The sequence below is a fragment of the Pimephales promelas genome, chromosome 24, assembly GCF_988280905.1.
Source record: "Pimephales promelas chromosome 24, fPimPro1.hap1.1, whole genome shotgun sequence".
NCBI classification, from domain to species: Eukaryota; Metazoa; Chordata; class Actinopteri; order Cypriniformes; family Leuciscidae; genus Pimephales; species Pimephales promelas.
This window is the reverse complement of record NC_142792.1, coordinates 4,131,081-4,150,243: the sequence shown is the minus strand read 5'-3', so window position 1 is coordinate 4,150,243 and position 19,163 is coordinate 4,131,081. Positions and strand designations below refer to the sequence as shown.

General features: G+C 40.0%; 2 long non-coding RNA genes across 2 annotated transcripts; both read right to left on the bottom strand.

The window, feature by feature from the left end:
- Nucleotides 1–3,740: 3,740 nt before the first annotated feature.
- On the bottom strand, nt 3,741–6,641 carry LOC148965136 (uncharacterized). Its single transcript, XR_016150005.1, has 2 exons — nt 5,214–6,641; nt 3,741–5,002 (listed from the first exon to the last, which is right to left on the bottom strand). It is a non-coding gene; the product is annotated as an uncharacterized LOC148965136 (long non-coding RNA).
- Nucleotides 6,642–17,460: 10,819 nt separating this feature from the next.
- LOC148965135 (uncharacterized) lies at nt 17,461–19,032 on the bottom strand. Its single transcript, XR_016150152.1, has 3 exons — nt 18,909–19,032; nt 18,640–18,697; nt 17,461–17,655 (listed from the first exon to the last, which is right to left on the bottom strand). It is a non-coding gene; the product is annotated as an uncharacterized LOC148965135 (long non-coding RNA).
- Between the last annotated feature and the right edge of the window lie 131 nt (nt 19,033–19,163).

Sequence of the window (19,163 nt, the reverse complement as noted above, 5' to 3'; positions counted from 1 at the left end):
CCATTAGACACATTTATAGTCAGCTGTTTTACCACAATAATAATATTTTATCCCAAATATTAAACAATCTTTACTATAAATGTAAAATCAGTGTAATTTTTGTGTTTTTGAGTCTGTAAAAGCGAGTCTCGCTCCTCCATTCACAACATCCATACCTCACGAGCGTCCAGAGATCCAGAGACTCACGTGCTCCTCACAACATGGTTCCTCATCACGTGACAGACAGACGAAGATCCAGCCAAGATTGACTATAAGTGCTGCACGAATCTGCTGCCAAAACTACACAAAGTCATTGTCTCATTGTCAAAGTATGTGCGACGCTTTGTAATATAATCAATCTGAAGCTGAATCAACTTTGTGTCTCTTTGCACTAAATAAAGACTCGTCAAATTGAAACTGAAGCGCAGTTTTCCATCCGCTACACTAGGTAATTCACACACATCACCACAGGAGGGCGCAGCACTCATGTTTTTTAGACTCGATTTGCAACGGTGTAATTCACACAAATCACCACAGGAGGGCGAAACACTTTTACATTCATTGGACTTATATTGTTTTGTTGTTTTTATTTGCAAATATATCTATTTGAATTTTGAACAGAAGACAGGACGGAACATAGATAGTGTAAATAGTTCTGTTTGGAAGTTCTTATGTTTTTCTCCTCTCACCCTCTTACAGAAGTGTAGCGCATTTACACTAGCTCGTTAGACGGAGCTTACAAAAGCCTCCGCAGGTGGGTTAAGCTGATATGCGGTAAAAAGACTGAATTTGTTAGGCCTAAAATCACCGCATGAGGGGGCAACACTTTTATGTTCATAAGACTTGACTTGCAATGGTGTAATTTACAGAAATCACCACTGAGGGTCTATACACTCTTTTATGTTTATTACACTTGATTTGCAATGGTGTGATTCACACAAATCACTGCAGGAGGGTGACACTCTTTCATGTGTATTACGCTTGATTTGAAACGGTGTAATTCACACAAATCACCACAGGAGGGCGACACTCTTTTAAGTTTATTACACTTGATTTGCAATGGTGTAATTCACACACATCACCACAGGAGGGCACAACACTCATGTTTTTTAGACTCGATTTGCAACGGTGTAATTCACACAAATCACCACAGGAGGGCGACACTCTTTTATGTTTATTACACTTGATTTGCAACGGTGTAATTCACACAAATCACCACAGGAGGGCGACACTCTTTTAAGTTTATTACACTTGATTTGCAACGGTGTAATTCACACACATCACCACAGGAGGGCGCAACACTCATGTTTTTTAGACTCGATTTGCAACGGTGTAATTCACACAAATCACCACAGGAGGGCGACACTCTTTTATGTTTATTACACTTGATTTGCAACGGTGTAATTCACACAAATCACCACAGGAGGGCGACCCCGTTTATTACACTTGATTTGCAATGGTGTAATTCACACAAATCACCACAGGAGGGAGAAATATTTCTAAGTTTATTTAGACTCTATTTGCAACGATGTAATTCACACAAATCACCCACAGGAGGGCGCAACACTTTAATGTTTATTAGACTTCGTTTGCGTCAGTGTAATTCACACAAATCACCACAGGAGGGCGACCCTCTTTTATGTTTATTACACTTGATTTGCAATGGTGTAATTCACACAAATCACCACAGGAGGGAGAAATATTTCTAAGTTTATTTAGACTCGATTTGCAACGATGTAATTCACACAAATCACCACCACAGGAGGGCACAACACTTTAATGTTTATTAGACTTCGTTTGCGTCAGTGTAATTCACAGAAATCATCACAGGAGGGCGAAACATTTTTAAGTTTATTTAGACTCGATTTGCAACGGTGTAATTCACACAAATCACCACAGGGGGGCGAAACACTTTTATGTTTATTTAGACTCGATTTGCAATTGTTTAATTCACACAAATCACCACCACAGGAGGGCGAAACACTTTTACATTCATTGGACTTATATTGTTTTGGTGTTTTTATTTGCAAATATATCTATTTGAATTTTGAACAGAAGACAGGACGGAACATAGATAGTGTAAATAGTTCTGTTTGGAAGTTCGTTTTTCTCCTCTCACCCTCTTACAGAAGTGTAGCGCATTTACACTAGCTCGTTAGACGATGTAGTTCACGAAGATCTCGGCAGGTGGGTTAAGCCGATTTGCAGTAATGTCACCACAAGAAGGTGAAACACTTTTGTGTTTATTTAGACTCGAGTCGATTTGCAACGGTGTAATTCAGACAAATCACCATAGGAGGGCAAAATATTTTTAAGTTTATTTAGACTCTATTTGCAAAGGTGTAATTCACACAAATCACCACATGAAGACATTTTTATTTACCAAAAATTGACAGATAAGAGTGGAAGAGCCAGTGGCTTAGTGGTCTGAGCGTTAGATCTTGGCGTGGGCAATCCAGGTTCAAATCTCTCTTGCGGTGTTTAGTTTCATTGGTTTTTCAACAAATAAAAAAGACAAAATTACCAAAAATTGATGAGTAAGAGTGGAAGTGCTGGTGGCTTAGTGGTCTGAGCGGTAGATCTTGTTGTGGGCAATCCAGGTTCGAGTCTCTCTCTTGTGGTGTTTAGTTTCATTGGTTTTTCAACAAATAAAAAAGACAAAATTACCAAAAATTGATGAGTAAGAGTGGAAGTGCTGTTGGCTTAGTGGTCTGAGCGGTAGAGCTTGTTGTGGGCAACCCAGGTTCGAGTCTCTCTCTTGTGGTGTTTAGTTTCATTGGTTTATCAACAAATAAAAAAGACAAAATTACCAAAAATTGGTGAGTAAGAGTAGAAGTGCTGGTGGCTCAGTGGTCTGAGTGTTTGATCTTGGTGTGGGCAACCCAGGTTCAAATCTCTCTCTTGTCGTGTTTAGCTTCAATGGTTTTTCAACAAATAAAAAAGACAAAATTACCAAAAATTCATAAGTAAGAGTGGAAGTACCAGTGGCTCAGTGGTCTGAGCATGTCCTCCTGGGGTCAGAAGGATCTGGGTTCAAACCCCAGCCTGGTATGTGAAGCATGGTTGCGTGAAGGACATCCAGTCGTGAGCTGTGACAAGCTGCAAAACTGAGCGGATCAGGTCATGACCAGGATGAGAGAAGGCAGGACACGAAGGGGGGAGTACATATCCCAACCGCTCCCCCTGGGACTTCCAAGACAATCTCGAGCAGCGGTTATGTAAAAGGAGTCCAAATTTTCGAAAAATTACTTGTAAAATTTTTCCCAAAAAAGCCTAAGTCAACATTTTGGGCATGGCTTATGGACACTCCTCCCTTTTGGGCGTGGCTTATGGACACTCCTCCCTTTTGGGCGTGGCTTATGGACACTCCCCCTTTTGTCATGGCTTATGGCCACTCCCCTTTGCTCCCCAGATTGTACCTGCACTCCATCAAGGTTCAAATCTCAGCTGTTGCTTTCTCTGGGGAAACCAACCAGCACTTGAAAGGCATTCCCACTTCCTCACATGCTGAAAAATTCAGACTACAAATACATTAATAAACTGGATTTCTAATGAGGAAATCTTAACTGGTCTGTTTTATCTTGGCAATCATTAAATTGCAAATCAGTCACAGCTTGTCCAAATTAATAGACAAACTAAACCACGTGGGCCACACATCATCTGAATAATTAGTTAATTGACTGATCAACAGAGTCAGTAACAGCAGGTGTTGATGTTTAGAAAGCCAAGATCAGCTGGAAATCATGAACAGCACACAAATGTCACATTTACCATTTTATTGGACACAAACTGGAGTAGATCATTGTCAAAAACATGCCAGTTCAAAACAGAAACAGGTTGAGTCAGGAAAAGGCTCAGATGCATAACAGTTCGGCGGTTGCTCCTCTCAAAATACTCCATGCAAAGTCACTCACTGCTTTTCCTCATGACCTCCAGCAGCTCAAACCAAGAGATCCCTACAAACAGACAGCAGTGAGACAATCAGAAACACTTCAAATTTCACTAATAACTTCCCCTAGGAAGCTACAAATCTCAGAAAGAAACAAAGTGATTGTTTATAGAATAAATATAGATCATAGGAGGTGAAAACGCATGCTCATTTTATGAGCAATTAAACCAATGCAACAGCATCTGTAAGATATCAATCAAGCTACAAAATAGAATTAAATGTCACTTTGATGTCAATCCAAAACAACAAGTTAACATACAGACTCCTTCTACGAGCTATACAAGTATTTTACAAGTATTTTGCAAGTATTTTACAAGTATTTTACAAACCTGTTCCAAGAGCCACACCAACATTGCACACCCTCGACGTCTTTCTTATCTGACCCATATATGTCTGGTTTTGGAGTCTCTACTAACGAGCTGATGAGTCGATTCAGGTGTGATTGATTAGGAAGAGTTGGAAAATGTGTTGTGTTGGGGTTCCTCCAGCTATTTTACCTGCAAGTGACGTGTGTTTAACCACTGCACCATCGTGGCTTTCACAATATCATCTGTTGTTTGGTGCAGTTTGTTGGATATGCATTTTAACATAGGCAATCTAAGATTCAAACGCAACCATTTATTTATTGAACTCTTTTGAGTTTATTGAGGGCTTTGTTTTCTGTGATAAAAATATTAGCAACTGTGGGATTTGGACCAAGAACTGAATGAAAGACAAATGATTAGCCACTGAGCCACGGCATTTGTGATGTTTGATATGGTTCATTGTGGTTGTTTTTTTAGTTTAGCAACAGCATTCATTAAAACAACAATTTATTGTTCAGCTGCTAGAGCGGTTTTTTACAGGGTTGGAGATAAACTCAGGAAAGTGGCTCGTCAGGAGCAGGATTAGGGACTTTTTTTTTAAATCTCTTTCCTCTTCATGCTGTTTTCATATATTAATGCAGATACACTTAGTGTCCACAAGGTGGGGTACATGAACACATTAATCTGGTCTCTGGTTTCATGCACACATGCCTGCTCTCCATCCAGGATTCTCCAAACACTTGTCCTATGTAGAGAAGCTGGAGTCTGTCTGAAGGCAGAGAAACACAGGACACTGTGTCTGTTATATTAGGCAGTAAAAAGCGGCCATTAGACACATTTATAGTCAGCTGTTTTACCACAATAATAATATTTTATCCCAAATATTAAACAATCTTTACTATAAATGTAAAATCAGTGTAATTTTTGTGTTTTTGAGTCTGTAAAAGCGAGTCTCGCTCCTCCATTCACAACATCCATACCTCACGAGCGTCCAGAGATCCAGAGACTCACGTGCTCCTCACAACATGGTTCCTCATCACGTGACAGACAGACGAAGATCCAGCCAAGATTGACTATAAGTGCTGCACGAATCTGCTGCCAAAACTACACAAAGTCATTGTCTCATTGTCAAAGTATGTGCGACGCTTTGTAATATAATCAATCTGAAGCTGAATCAACTTTGTGTCTCTTTGCACTAAATAAAGACTCGTCAAATTGAAACTGAAGCGCAGTTTTCCATCCGCTACACTAGGTAATTCACACACATCACCACAGGAGGGCGCAGCACTCATGTTTTTTAGACTCGATTTGCAACGGTGTAATTCACACAAATCACCACAGGAGGGCGAAACACTTTTACATTCATTGGACTTATATTGTTTTGTTGTTTTTATTTGCAAATATATCTATTTGAATTTTGAACAGAAGACAGGACGGAACATAGATAGTGTAAATAGTTCTGTTTGGAAGTTCTTATGTTTTTCTCCTCTCACCCTCTTACAGAAGTGTAGCGCATTTACACTAGCTCGTTAGACGGAGCTTACAAAAGCCTCCGCAGGTGGGTTAAGCTGATATGCGGTAAAAAGACTGAATTTGTTAGGCCTAAAATCACCGCATGAGGGGGCAACACTTTTATGTTCATAAGACTTGACTTGCAATGGTGTAATTTACAGAAATCACCACTGAGGGTCTATACACTCTTTTATGTTTATTACACTTGATTTGCAATGGTGTGATTCACACAAATCACTGCAGGAGGGTGACACTCTTTCATGTTTATTACGCTTGATTTGAAACGGTGTAATTCACACAAATCACCACAGGAGGGCGACACTCTTTTAAGTTTATTACACTTGATTTGCAATGGTGTAATTCACACACATCACCACAGGAGGGCACAACACTCATGTTTTTTAGACTCGATTTGCAACGGTGTAATTCACACAAATCACCACAGGAGGGCGACACTCTTTTATGTTTATTACACTTGATTTGCAACGGTGTAATTCACACAAATCACCACAGGAGGGCGACACTCTTTTAAGTTTATTACACTTGATTTGCAACGGTGTAATTCACACACATCACCACAGGAGGGCGCAACACTCATGTTTTTTAGACTCGATTTGCAACGGTGTAATTCACACAAATCACCACAGGAGGGCGACACTCTTTTATGTTTATTACACTTGATTTGCAACGGTGTAATTCACACAAATCACCACAGGAGGGCGACCCCGTTTATTACACTTGATTTGCAATGGTGTAATTCACACAAATCACCACAGGAGGGAGAAATATTTCTAAGTTTATTTAGACTCTATTTGCAACGATGTAATTCACACAAATCACCCACAGGAGGGCGCAACACTTTAATGTTTATTAGACTTCGTTTGCGTCAGTGTAATTCACACAGATTACCACAGGAGGGCGACCCTCTTTTATGTTTATTACACTTGATTTGCAATGGTGTAATTCACACAAATCACCACAGGAGGGAGAAATATTTCTAAGTTTATTTAGACTCGATTTGCAACGATGTAATTCACACAAATCACCACCACAGGAGGGCACAACACTTTAATGTTTATTAGACTTCGTTTGCGTCAGTGTAATTCACAGAAATCATCACAGGAGGGCGAAACATTTTTAAGTTTATTTAGACTCGATTTGCAACGGTGTAATTCACACAAATCACCACAGGGGGGCGAAACACTTTTATGTTTATTTAGACTCGATTTGCAATTGTTTAATTCACACAAATCACCACCACAGGAGGGCGAAACACTTTTACATTCATTGGACTTATATTGTTTTGGTGTTTTTATTTGCAAATATATCTATTTGAATTTTGAACAGAAGACAGGACGGAACATAGATAGTGTAAATAGTTCTGTTTGGAAGTTCGTTTTTCTCCTCTCACCCTCTTACAGAAGTGTAGCGCATTTACACTAGGTCGTTAGACGATGTAGTTCACGAAGATCTCGGCAGGTGGGTTAAGCCGATTTGCAGTAATGTCACCACAAGAAGGTGAAACACTTTTGTGTTTATTTAGACTCGAGTCGATTTGCAACGGTGTAATTCAGACAAATCACCATAGGAGGGCAAAATATTTTTAAGTTTATTTAGACTCTATTTGCAAAGGTGTAATTCACACAAATCACCACATGAAGACATTTTTATTTACCAAAAATTGACAGATAAGAGTGGAAGAGCCAGTGGCTTAGTGGTCTGAGCGTTAGATCTTGGCGTGGGCAATCCAGGTTCAAATCTCTCTTGCGGTGTTTAGTTTCATTGGTTTTTCAACAAATAAAAAAGACAAAATTACCAAAAATTGATGAGTAAGAGTGGAAGTGCTGGTGGCTTAGTGGTCTGAGCGGTAGATCTTGTTGTGGGCAATCCAGGTTCGAGTCTCTCTCTTGTGGTGTTTAGTTTCATTGGTTTTTCAACAAATAAAAAAGACAAAATTACCAAAAATTGATGAGTAAGAGTGGAAGTGCTGTTGGCTTAGTGGTCTGAGCGGTAGAGCTTGTTGTGGGCAACCCAGGTTCGAGTCTCTCTCTTGTGGTGTTTAGTTTCATTGGTTTATCAACAAATAAAAAAGACAAAATTACCAAAAATTGGTGAGTAAGAGTAGAAGTGCTGGTGGCTCAGTGGTCTGAGTGTTTGATCTTGGTGTGGGCAACCCAGGTTCAAATCTCTCTCTTGTCGTGTTTAGCTTCAATGGTTTTTCAACAAATAAAAAAGACAAAATTACCAAAAATTCATAAGTAAGAGTGGAAGTACCAGTGGCTCAGTGGTCTGAGCATGTCCTCCTGGGGTCAGAAGGATCTGGGTTCAAACCCCAGCCTGGTATGTGAAGCATGGTTGCGTGAAGGACATCCAGTCGTGAGCTGTGACAAGCTGCAAAACTGAGCGGATCAGGTCATGACCAGGATGAGAGAAGGCAGGACACGAAGGGGGGAGTACATATCCCAACCGCTCCCCCTGGGACTTCCAAGACAATCTCGAGCAGCGGTTATGTAAAAGGAGTCCAAATTTTCGAAAAATTACTTGTAAAATTTTTCCCAAAAAAGCCTAAGTCAACATTTTGGGCATGGCTTATGGACACTCCTCCCTTTTGGGCGTGGCTTATGGACACTCCCCCTTTTGGGCGTGGCTTATGGACACTCCCCCTTTTGTCATGGCTTATGGCCACTCCCCTTTGCTCCCCAGATTGTACCTGCACTCCATCAAGGTTCAAATCTCAGCTGTTGCTTTCTCTGGGGAAACCAACCAGCACTTGAAAGGCATTCCCACTTCCTCACATGCTGAAAAATTCAGACTACAAATACATTAATAAACTGGATTTCTAATGAGGAAATCTTAACTGGTCTGTTTTATCTTGGCAATCATTAAATTGCAAATCAGTCACAGCTTGTCCAAATTAATAGACAAACTAAACCACGTGGGCCACACATCATCTGAATAATTAGTTAATTGACTGATCAACAGAGTCAGTAACAGCAGGTGTTGATGTTTAGAAAGCCAAGATCAGCTGGAAATCATGAACAGCACACAAATGTCACATTTACCATTTTATTGGACACAAACTGGAGTAGATCATTGTCAAAAACATGCCAGTTCAAAACAGAAACAGGTTGAGTCAGGAAAAGGCTCAGATGCATAACAGTTCGGCGGTTGCTCCTCTCAAAATACTCCATGCAAAGTCACTCACTGCTTTTCCTCATGACCTCCAGCAGCTCAAACCAAGAGATCCCTACAAACAGACAGCAGTGAGACAATCAGAAACACTTCAAATTTCACTAATAACTTCCCCTAGGAAGCTACAAATCTCAGAAAGAAACAAAGTGATTGTTTATAGAATAAATATAGATCATAGGAGGTGAAAACGCATGCTCATTTTATGAGCAATTAAACCAATGCAACAGCATCTGTAAGATATCAATCAAGCTACAAAATAGAATTAAATGTCACTTTGATGTCAATCCAAAACAACAAGTTAACATACAGACTCCTTCTACGAGCTATACAAGTATTTTACAAACCTGTTCCAAGAGCCACACCAACATTGCACACCCTCGACGTCTTTCTTATCTGACCCATATATGTCTGGTTTTGGAGTCTCTACTAACGAGCTGATGAGTCGATTCAGGTGTGATTGATTAGGAAGAGTTGGAAAATGTGTTGTGTTGGGGTTCCTCCAGCTATTTTACCTGCAAGTGACGTGTGTTTAACCACTGCACCATCGTGGCTTTCACAATATCATCTGTTGTTTGGTGCAGTTTGTTGGATATGCATTTTAACATAGGCAATCTAAGATTCAAACGCAACCATTTATTTATTGAACTCTTTTGAGTTTATTGAGGGCTTTGTTTTCTGTGATAAAAATATTAGCAACTGTGGGATTTGGACCAAGAACTGAATGAAAGACAGATGATTAGCCACTGAGCCACGGCATTTGTGATGTTTGATATGGTTCATTGTGGTTGTTTTTTTAGTTTAGCAACAGCATTCATTAAAACAACAATTTATTGTTCAGCTGCTAGAGCGTTTTTTTACAGGGTTGGAGATAAACTCAGGAAAGTGGCTCGTCAGGAGCAGGATTAGGGACTTTTTTTTAAATCTCTTTCCTCTTCATGCTGTTTTCATATATTAATGCAGATACACTTAGTGTCCACAAGGTGGGGTACATGAACACATTAATCTGGTCTCTGGTTTCATGCACACATGCCTGCTCTCCATCCAGGATTCTCCAAACACTTGTCCTATGTAGAGAAGCTGGAGTCTGTCTGAAGGCAGAGAAACACAGGACACTGTGTCTGTTATATTAGGCAGTAAAAAGCGGCCATTAGACACATTTATAGTCAGCTGTTTTACCACAATAATAATATTTTATCCCAAATATTAAACAATCTTTACTATAAATGTAAAATCAGTGTAATTTTTGTGTTTTTGAGTCTGTAAAAGCGAGTCTCGCTCCTCCATTCACAACATCCATACCTCACGAGCGTCCAGAGATCCAGAGACTCACGTGCTCCTCACAACATGGTTCCTCATCACGTGACAGACAGACGAAGATCCAGCCAAGATTGACTATAAGTGCTGCACGAATCTGCTGCCAAAACTACACAAAGTCATTGTCTCATTGTCAAAGTATGTGCGACGCTTTGTAATATAATCAATCTGAAGCTGAATCAACTTTGTGTCTCTTTGCACTAAATAAAGACTCGTCAAATTGAAACTGAAGCGCAGTTTTCCATCCGCTACACTAGGTAATTCACACACATCACCACAGGAGGGCGCAGCACTCATGTTTTTTAGACTCGATTTGCAACGGTGTAATTCACACAAATCACCACAGGAGGGCGAAACACTTTTACATTCATTGGACTTATATTGTTTTGTTGTTTTTATTTGCAAATATATCTATTTGAATTTTGAACAGAAGACAGGACGGAACATAGATAGTGTAAATAGTTCTGTTTGGAAGTTCTTATGTTTTTCTCCTCTCACCCTCTTACAGAAGTGTAGCACATTTACACTAGCTCGTTAGACGGAGCTTACAAAAGCCTCCGCAGGTGGGTTAAGCTGATATGCGGTAAAAAGACTGAATTTGTTAGGCCTAAAATCACCGCATGAGGGGGCAACACTTTTATGTTCATAAGACTTGACTTGCAATGGTGTAATTTACAGAAATCACCACTGAGGGTCTATACACTCTTTTATGTTTATTACACTTGATTTGCAATGGTGTGATTCACACAAATCACTGCAGGAGGGTGACACTCTTTCATGTTTATTACGCTTGATTTGAAACGGTGTAATTCACACAAATCACCACAGGAGGGCGACACTCTTTTAAGTTTATTACACTTGATTTGCAATGGTGTAATTCACACACATCACCACAGGAGGGCACAACACTCATGTTTTTTAGACTCGATTTGCAACGGTGTAATTCACACAAATCACCACAGGAGGGCGACACTCTTTTATGTTTATTACACTTGATTTGCAACGGTGTAATTCACACAAATCACCACAGGAGGGCGACACTCTTTTAAGTTTATTACACTTGATTTGCAACGGTGTAATTCACACACATCACCACAGGAGGGCGCAACACTCATGTTTTTTAGACTCGATTTGCAACGGTGTAATTCACACAAATCACCACAGGAGGGCGACACTCTTTTATGTTTATTACACTTGATTTGCAACGGTGTAATTCACACAAATCACCACAGGAGGGCGACCCCGTTTATTACACTTGATTTGCAATGGTGTAATTCACACAAATCACCACAGGAGGGAGAAATATTTCTAAGTTTATTTAGACTCTATTTGCAACGATGTAATTCACACAAATCACCCACAGGAGGGCGCAACACTTTAATGTTTATTAGACTTCGTTTGCGTCAGTGTAATTCACACAAATCACCACAGGAGGGCGACCCTCTTTTATGTTTATTACACTTGATTTGCAATGGTGTAATTCACACAAATCACCACAGGAGGGAGAAATATTTCTAAGTTTATTTAGACTCGATTTGCAACGATGTAATTCACACAAATCACCACCACAGGAGGGCACAACACTTTAATGTTTATTAGACTTCGTTTGCGTCAGTGTAATTCACAGAAATCATCACAGGAGGGCGAAACATTTTTAAGTTTATTTAGACTCGATTTGCAACGGTGTAATTCACACAAATCACCACAGGGGGGCGAAACACTTTTATGTTTATTTAGACTCGATTTGCAATTGTTTAATTCACACAAATCACCACCACAGGAGGGCGAAACACTTTTACATTCATTGGACTTATATTGTTTTGGTGTTTTTATTTGCAAATATATCTATTTGAATTTTGAACAGAAGACAGGACGGAACATAGATAGTGTAAATAGTTCTGTTTGGAAGTTCGTTTTTCTCCTCTCACCCTCTTACAGAAGTGTAGCGCATTTACACTAGCTCGTTAGACGATGTAGTTCACGAAGATCTCGGCAGGTGGGTTAAGCCGATTTGCAGTAATGTCACCACAAGAAGGTGAAACACTTTTGTGTTTATTTAGACTCGAGTCGATTTGCAACGGTGTAATTCAGACAAATCACCATAGGAGGGCAAAATATTTTTAAGTTTATTTAGACTCTATTTGCAAAGGTGTAATTCACACAAATCACCACATGAAGACATTTTTATTTACCAAAAATTGACAGATAAGAGTGGAAGAGCCAGTGGCTTAGTGGTCTGAGCGTTAGATCTTGGCGTGGGCAATCCAGGTTCAAATCTCTCTTGCGGTGTTTAGTTTCATTGGTTTTTCAACAAATAAAAAAGACAAAATTACCAAAAATTGATGAGTAAGAGTGGAAGTGCTGGTGGCTTAGTGGTCTGAGCGGTAGATCTTGTTGTGGGCAATCCAGGTTCGAGTCTCTCTCTTGTGGTGTTTAGTTTCATTGGTTTTTCAACAAATAAAAAAGACAAAATTACCAAAAATTGATGAGTAAGAGTGGAAGTGCTGTTGGCTTAGTGGTCTGAGCGGTAGAGCTTGTTGTGGGCAACCCAGGTTCGAGTCTCTCTCTTGTGGTGTTTAGTTTCATTGGTTTATCAACAAATAAAAAAGACAAAATTACCAAAAATTGGTGAGTAAGAGTAGAAGTGCTGGTGGCTCAGTGGTCTGAGTGTTTGATCTTGGTGTGGGCAACCCAGGTTCAAATCTCTCTCTTGTCGTGTTTAGCTTCAATGGTTTTTCAACAAATAAAAAAGACAAAATTACCAAAAATTCATAAGTAAGAGTGGAAGTACCAGTGGCTCAGTGGTCTGAGCATGTCCTCCTGGGGTCAGAAGGATCTGGGTTCAAACCCCAGCCTGGTATGTGAAGCATGGTTGCGTGAAGGACATCCAGTCGTGAGCTGTGACAAGCTGCAAAACTGAGCGGATCAGGTCATGACCAGGATGAGAGAAGGCAGGACACGAAGGGGGGAGTACATATCCCAACCGCTCCCCCTGGGACTTCCAAGACAATCTCGAGCAGCGGTTATGTAAAAGGAGTCCAAATTTTCGAAAAATTACTTGTAAAATTTTTCCCAAAAAAGCCTAAGTCAACATTTTGGGCATGGCTTATGGACACTCCTCCCTTTTGGGCGTGGCTTATGGACACTCCCCCTTTTGGGCGTGGTTTATGGACACTCCCCCTTTTGTCATGGCTTATGGCCACTCCCCTTTGCTCCCCAGATTGTACCTGCACTCCATCAAGGTTCAAATCTCAGCTGTTGCTTTCTCTGGGGAAACCAACCAGCACTTGAAAGGCATTCCCACTTCCTCACATGCTGAAAAATTCAGACTACAAATACATTAATAAACTGGATTTCTAATGAGGAAATCTTAACTGGTCTGTTTTATCTTGGCAATCATTAAATTGCAAATCAGTCACAGCTTGTCCAAATTAATAGACAAACTAAACCACGTGGGCCACACATCATCTGAATAATTAGTTAATTGACTGATCAACAGAGTCAGTAACAGCAGGTGTTGATGTTTAGAAAGCCAAGATCAGCTGGAAATCATGAACAGCACACAAATGTCACATTTACCATTTTATTGGACACAAACTGGAGTAGATCATTGTCAAAAACATGCCAGTTCAAAACAGAAACAGGTTGAGTCAGGAAAAGGCTCAGATGCATAACAGTTCGGCGGTTGCTCCTCTCAAAATACTCCATGCAAAGTCACTCACTGCTTTTCCTCATGACCTCCAGCAGCTCAAACCAAGAGATCCCTACAAACAGACAGCAGTGAGACAATCAGAAACACTTCAAATTTCACTAATAACTTCCCCTAGGAAGCTACAAATCTCAGAAAGAAACAAAGTGATTGTTTATAGAATAAATATAGATCATAGGAGGTGAAAACGCATGCTCATTTTATGAGCAATTAAACCAATGCAACAGCATCTGTAAGATATCAATCAAGCTACAAAATAGAATTAAATGTCACTTTGATGTCAATCCAAAACAACAAGTTAACATACAGACTCCTTCTACGAGCTATACAAGTATTTTACAAACCTGTTCCAAGAGCCACACCAACATTGCACACCCTCGACGTCTTTCTTATCTGACCCATATATGTCTGGTTTTGGAGTCTCTACTAACGAGCTGATGAGTCGATTCAGGTGTGATTGATTAGGAAGAGTTGGAAAATGTGTTGTGTTGGGGTTCCTCCAGCTATTTTACCTGCAAGTGACGTGTGTTTAACCACTGCACCATCGTGGCTTTCACAATATCATCTGTTGTTTGGTGCAGTTTGTTGGATATGCATTTTAACATAGGCAATCTAAGATTCAAACGCAACCATTTATTTATTGAACTCTTTTGAGTTTATTGAGGGCTTTGTTTTCTGTGATAAAAATATTAGCAACTGTGGGATTTGGACCAAGAACTGAATGAAAGACAGATGATTAGCCACTGAGCCACGGCATTTGTGATGTTTGATATGGTTCATTGTGGTTGTTTTTTTAGTTTAGCAACAGCATTCATTAAAACAACAATTTATTGTTCAGCTGCTAGAGCGGTTTTTTACAGGGTTGGAGATAAACTCAGGAAAGTGGCTCGTCAGGAGCAGGATTAGGGACTTTTTTTTTAAATCTCTTTCCTCTTCATGCTGTTTTCATATATTAATGCAGATACACTTAGTGTCCACAAGGTGGGGTACATGAACACATTAATCTGGTCTCTGGTTTCATGCACACATGCCTGCTCTCCATCCAGGATTCTCCAAACACTTGTCCTATGTAGAGAAGCTGGAGTCTGTCTGAAGGCAGAGAAACACAGGACACTGTGTCTGTTATATTAGGCAGTAAAAAGCGGCCATTAGACACATTTATAGTCAGCTGTTTTACCACAATAATAATATTTTATCCCAAATATTAAACAATCTTTACTATAAATGTAAAATCAGTGTAATTTTTGTGTTTTTGAGTCTGTAAAAGCGAGTCTCGCTCCTCCATTCACAACATCCATACCTCACGAGCGTCCAGAGATCCAGAGACTCACGTGCTCCTCACAACATGGTTCCTCATCACGTGACAGACAGACGAAGATCCAGCCAAGATTGACTATAAGTGCTGCACGAATCTGCTGCCAAAACTACACAAAGTCATTGTCTCATTGTCAAAGTATGTGCGACGCTTTGTAATATAATCAATCTGAAGCTGAATCAACTTTGTGTCTCTTTGCACTAAATAAAGACTCGTCAAATTGAAACTGAAGCGCAGTTTTCCATCCGCTACACTAGGTAATTCACACACATCACCACAGGAGGGCGCAGCACTCATGTTTTTTAGACTCGATTTGCAACGGTGTAATTCACACAAATCACCACAGGAGGGCGAAACACTTTTACATTCATTGGACTTATATTGTTTTGTTGTTTTTATTTGCAAATATATCTATTTGAATTTTGAACAGAAGACAGGACGGAACATAGATAGTGTAAATAGTTCTGTTTGGAAGTTCTTATGTTTTTCTCCTCTCACCCTCTTACAGAAGTGTAGCGCATTTACACTAGCTCGTTAGACGGAGCTTACAAAAGCCTCCGCAGGTGGGTTAAGCTGATATGCGGTAAAAAGACTGAATTTGTTAGGCCTAAAATCACCGCATGAGGGGGCAACACTTTTATGTTCATAAGACTTGACTTGCAATGGTGTAATTTACAGAAATCACCACTGAGGGTCTATACACTCTTTTATGTTTATTACACTTGATCACTTGATCAAATCACCATAGGAGGGCAAAATATTTTTAAGTTTATTTAGACTCTATTTGCAAAGGTGTAATTCACACAAATCACCACATGAAGACATTTTTATTTACCAAAAATTGACAGATAAGAGTGGAAGAGCCAGTGGCTTAGTGGTCTGAGCGTTAGATCTTGGCGTGGGCAATCCAGGTTCAAATCTCTCTTGCGGTGTTTAGTTTCATTGGTTTTTCAACAAATAAAAAAGACAAAATTACCAAAAATTGATGAGTAAGAGTGGAAGTGCTGGTGGCTTAGTGGTCTGAGCGGTAGATCTTGTTGTGGGCAATCCAGGTTCGAGTCTCTCTCTTGTGGTGTTTAGTTTCATTGGTTTTTCAACAAATAAAAAAGACAAAATTACCAAAAATTGATGAGTAAGAGTGGAAGTGCTGTTGGCTTAGTGGTCTGAGCGGTAGAGCTTGTTGTGGGCAACCCAGGTTCGAGTCTCTCTCTTGTGGTGTTTAGTTTCATTGGTTTATCAACAAATAAAAAAGACAAAATTACCAAAAATTGGTGAGTAAGAGTAGAAGTGCTGGTGGCTCAGTGGTCTGAGTGTTTGATCTTGGTGTGGGCAACCCAGGTTCAAATCTCTCTCTTGTCGTGTTTAGCTTCAATGGTTTTTCAACAAATAAAAAAGACAAAATTACCAAAAATTCATAAGTAAGAGTGGAAGTACCAGTGGCTCAGTGGTCTGAGCATGTCCTCCTGGGGTCAGAAGGATCTGGGTTCAAACCCCAGCCTGGTATGTGAAGCATGGTTGCGTGAAGGACATCCAGTCGTGAGCTGTGACAAGCTGCAAAACTGAGCGGATCAGGTCATGACCAGGATGAGAGAAGGCAGGACACGAAGGGGGGAGTACATATCCCAACCGCTCCCCCTGGGACTTCCAAGACAATCTCGAGCAGCGGTTATGTAAAAGGAGTCCAAATTTTCGAAAAATTACTTGTAAAATTTTTCCCAAAAAAGCCTAAGTCAACATTTTGGGCATGGCTTATGGACACTCCTCCCTTTTGGGCGTGGCTTATGGACACTCCCCCTTTTGGGCGTGGTTTATGGACACTCCCCCTTTGCTCCCCAGATTGTACCTGCACTCCATCAAGGTTCAAATCTCAGCTGTTGCTTTCTCTGGGGAAACCAACCAGCACTTGAAAGGCATTCCCACTTCCTCACATGCTGAAAAATTCAGACTACAAATACATTAATAAACTGGATTTCTAATGAGGAAATCTTAACTGGTCTGTTTTATCTTGGCAATCATTAAATTGCAAATCAGTCACAGCTTGTCCAAATTAATAGACAAACTAAACCACGTGGGCCACACATCATCTGAATAATTAGTTAATTGACTGATCAACAGAGTCAGTAACAGCAGGTGTTGATGTTTAGAAAGCCAAGATCAGCTGGAAATCATGAACAGCACACAAATGTCACATTTACCATTTTATTGGACACAAACTGGAGTAGATCATTGTCAAAAACATGCCAGTTCAAAACAGAAACAGGTTGAGTCAGGAAAAGGCTCAGATGCATAACAGTTCGGCGGTTGCTCCTCTCAAAATACTCCATGCAAAGTCACTCACTGCTTTTCCTCATGACCTCCAGCAGCTCAAACCAAGAGATCCCTACAAACAGACAGCAGTGAGACAATCAGAAACACTTCAAATTTCACTAATAACTTCCCCTAGGAAGCTACAAATCTCAGAAAGAAACAAAGTGATTGTTTATAGAATAAATATAGATCATAGGAGGTGAAAACGCATGCTCATTTTATGAGCAATTAAACCAATGCAACAGCATCTGTAAGATATCAATCAAGCTACAAAATAGAATTAAATGTCACTTTGATGTCAATCCAAAACAACAAGTTAACATACAGACTCCTTCTACGAGCTATACAAGTATTTTACAAGTATTTTACAAACCTGTTCCAAGAGCCACACCAACATTGCACACCCTCGACGTCTTTCTTATCTGACCCATATATGTCTGGTTTTGGAGTCTCTACTAACGAGCTGATGAGTCGATTCAGGTGTGATTGATTAGGAAGAGTTGGAAAATGTGTTGTGTTGGGGTTCCTCCAGCTATTTTACCTGCAAGTGACGTGTGTTTAACCACTGCACCATCGTGGCTTTCACAATATCATCTGTTGTTTGGTGCAGTTTGTTGGATATGCATTTTAACATAGGCAATCTAAGATTCAAACGCAACCATTTATTTATTGAACTCTTTTGAGTTTATTGAGGGCTTTGTTTTCTGTGATAAAAATATTAGCAACTGTGGGATTTGGACCAAGAACTGAATGAAAGACAAATGATTAGCCACTGAGCCACGGCATTTGTGATGTTTGATATGGTTCATTGTGGTTGTTTTTTTAGTTTAGCAACAGCATTCATTAAAACAACAATTTATTGTTCAGCTGCTAGAGCGGTTTTTTACAGGGTTGGAGATAAACTCAGGAAAGTGGCTCGTCAGGAGCAGGATTAGGGACTTTTTTTTTTAAATCTCTTTCCTCTTCATGCTGTTTTCATATATTACTGCAGATACACTTAGTGTCCACAAGGTGGGGTACATGAACACATTAATCTGGTCTCTGGTTTCATGCACACATGCTCTCCATCCAGGATTCTCCAAACACTTGTCCTATGTAGAGAAGCTGGAGTCTGTCTGAAGGCAGAGAAACACAGGACACTGTGTCTGTTATATTAGGCAGTAAAAAGCGGCCATTAGACACATTTATAGTCAGCTGTTTTACCACAATAATAATATTCTATCCCAAATATTAAACAATCTTTACTATAAATGTAAAATCAGTGTAATTTTTGTGTTTCTGAGTCTGTAAAAGCGAGTCTCGCTCCTCCATTCATAACATCCATACCTCACGAGCGTCCAGAGATCCAGAGACTCACGTGCTCCTCACAACATGGTTCCTCATCACGTGACAGACAGACGAAGATCCAGCCAAGATTGACTATAAGTGCTGCACGAATCTGCTGCCAAAACTACACAAAGTCATTGTCTCATTGTCAAAGTATGTGCGACGCTTTGTAATATAATCAATCTGAAGCTGAATCAAACTTTGTGTCTCTTTGCACTAATAAAATAAAGACTCGTCAAATTGAAACTGAAGCGC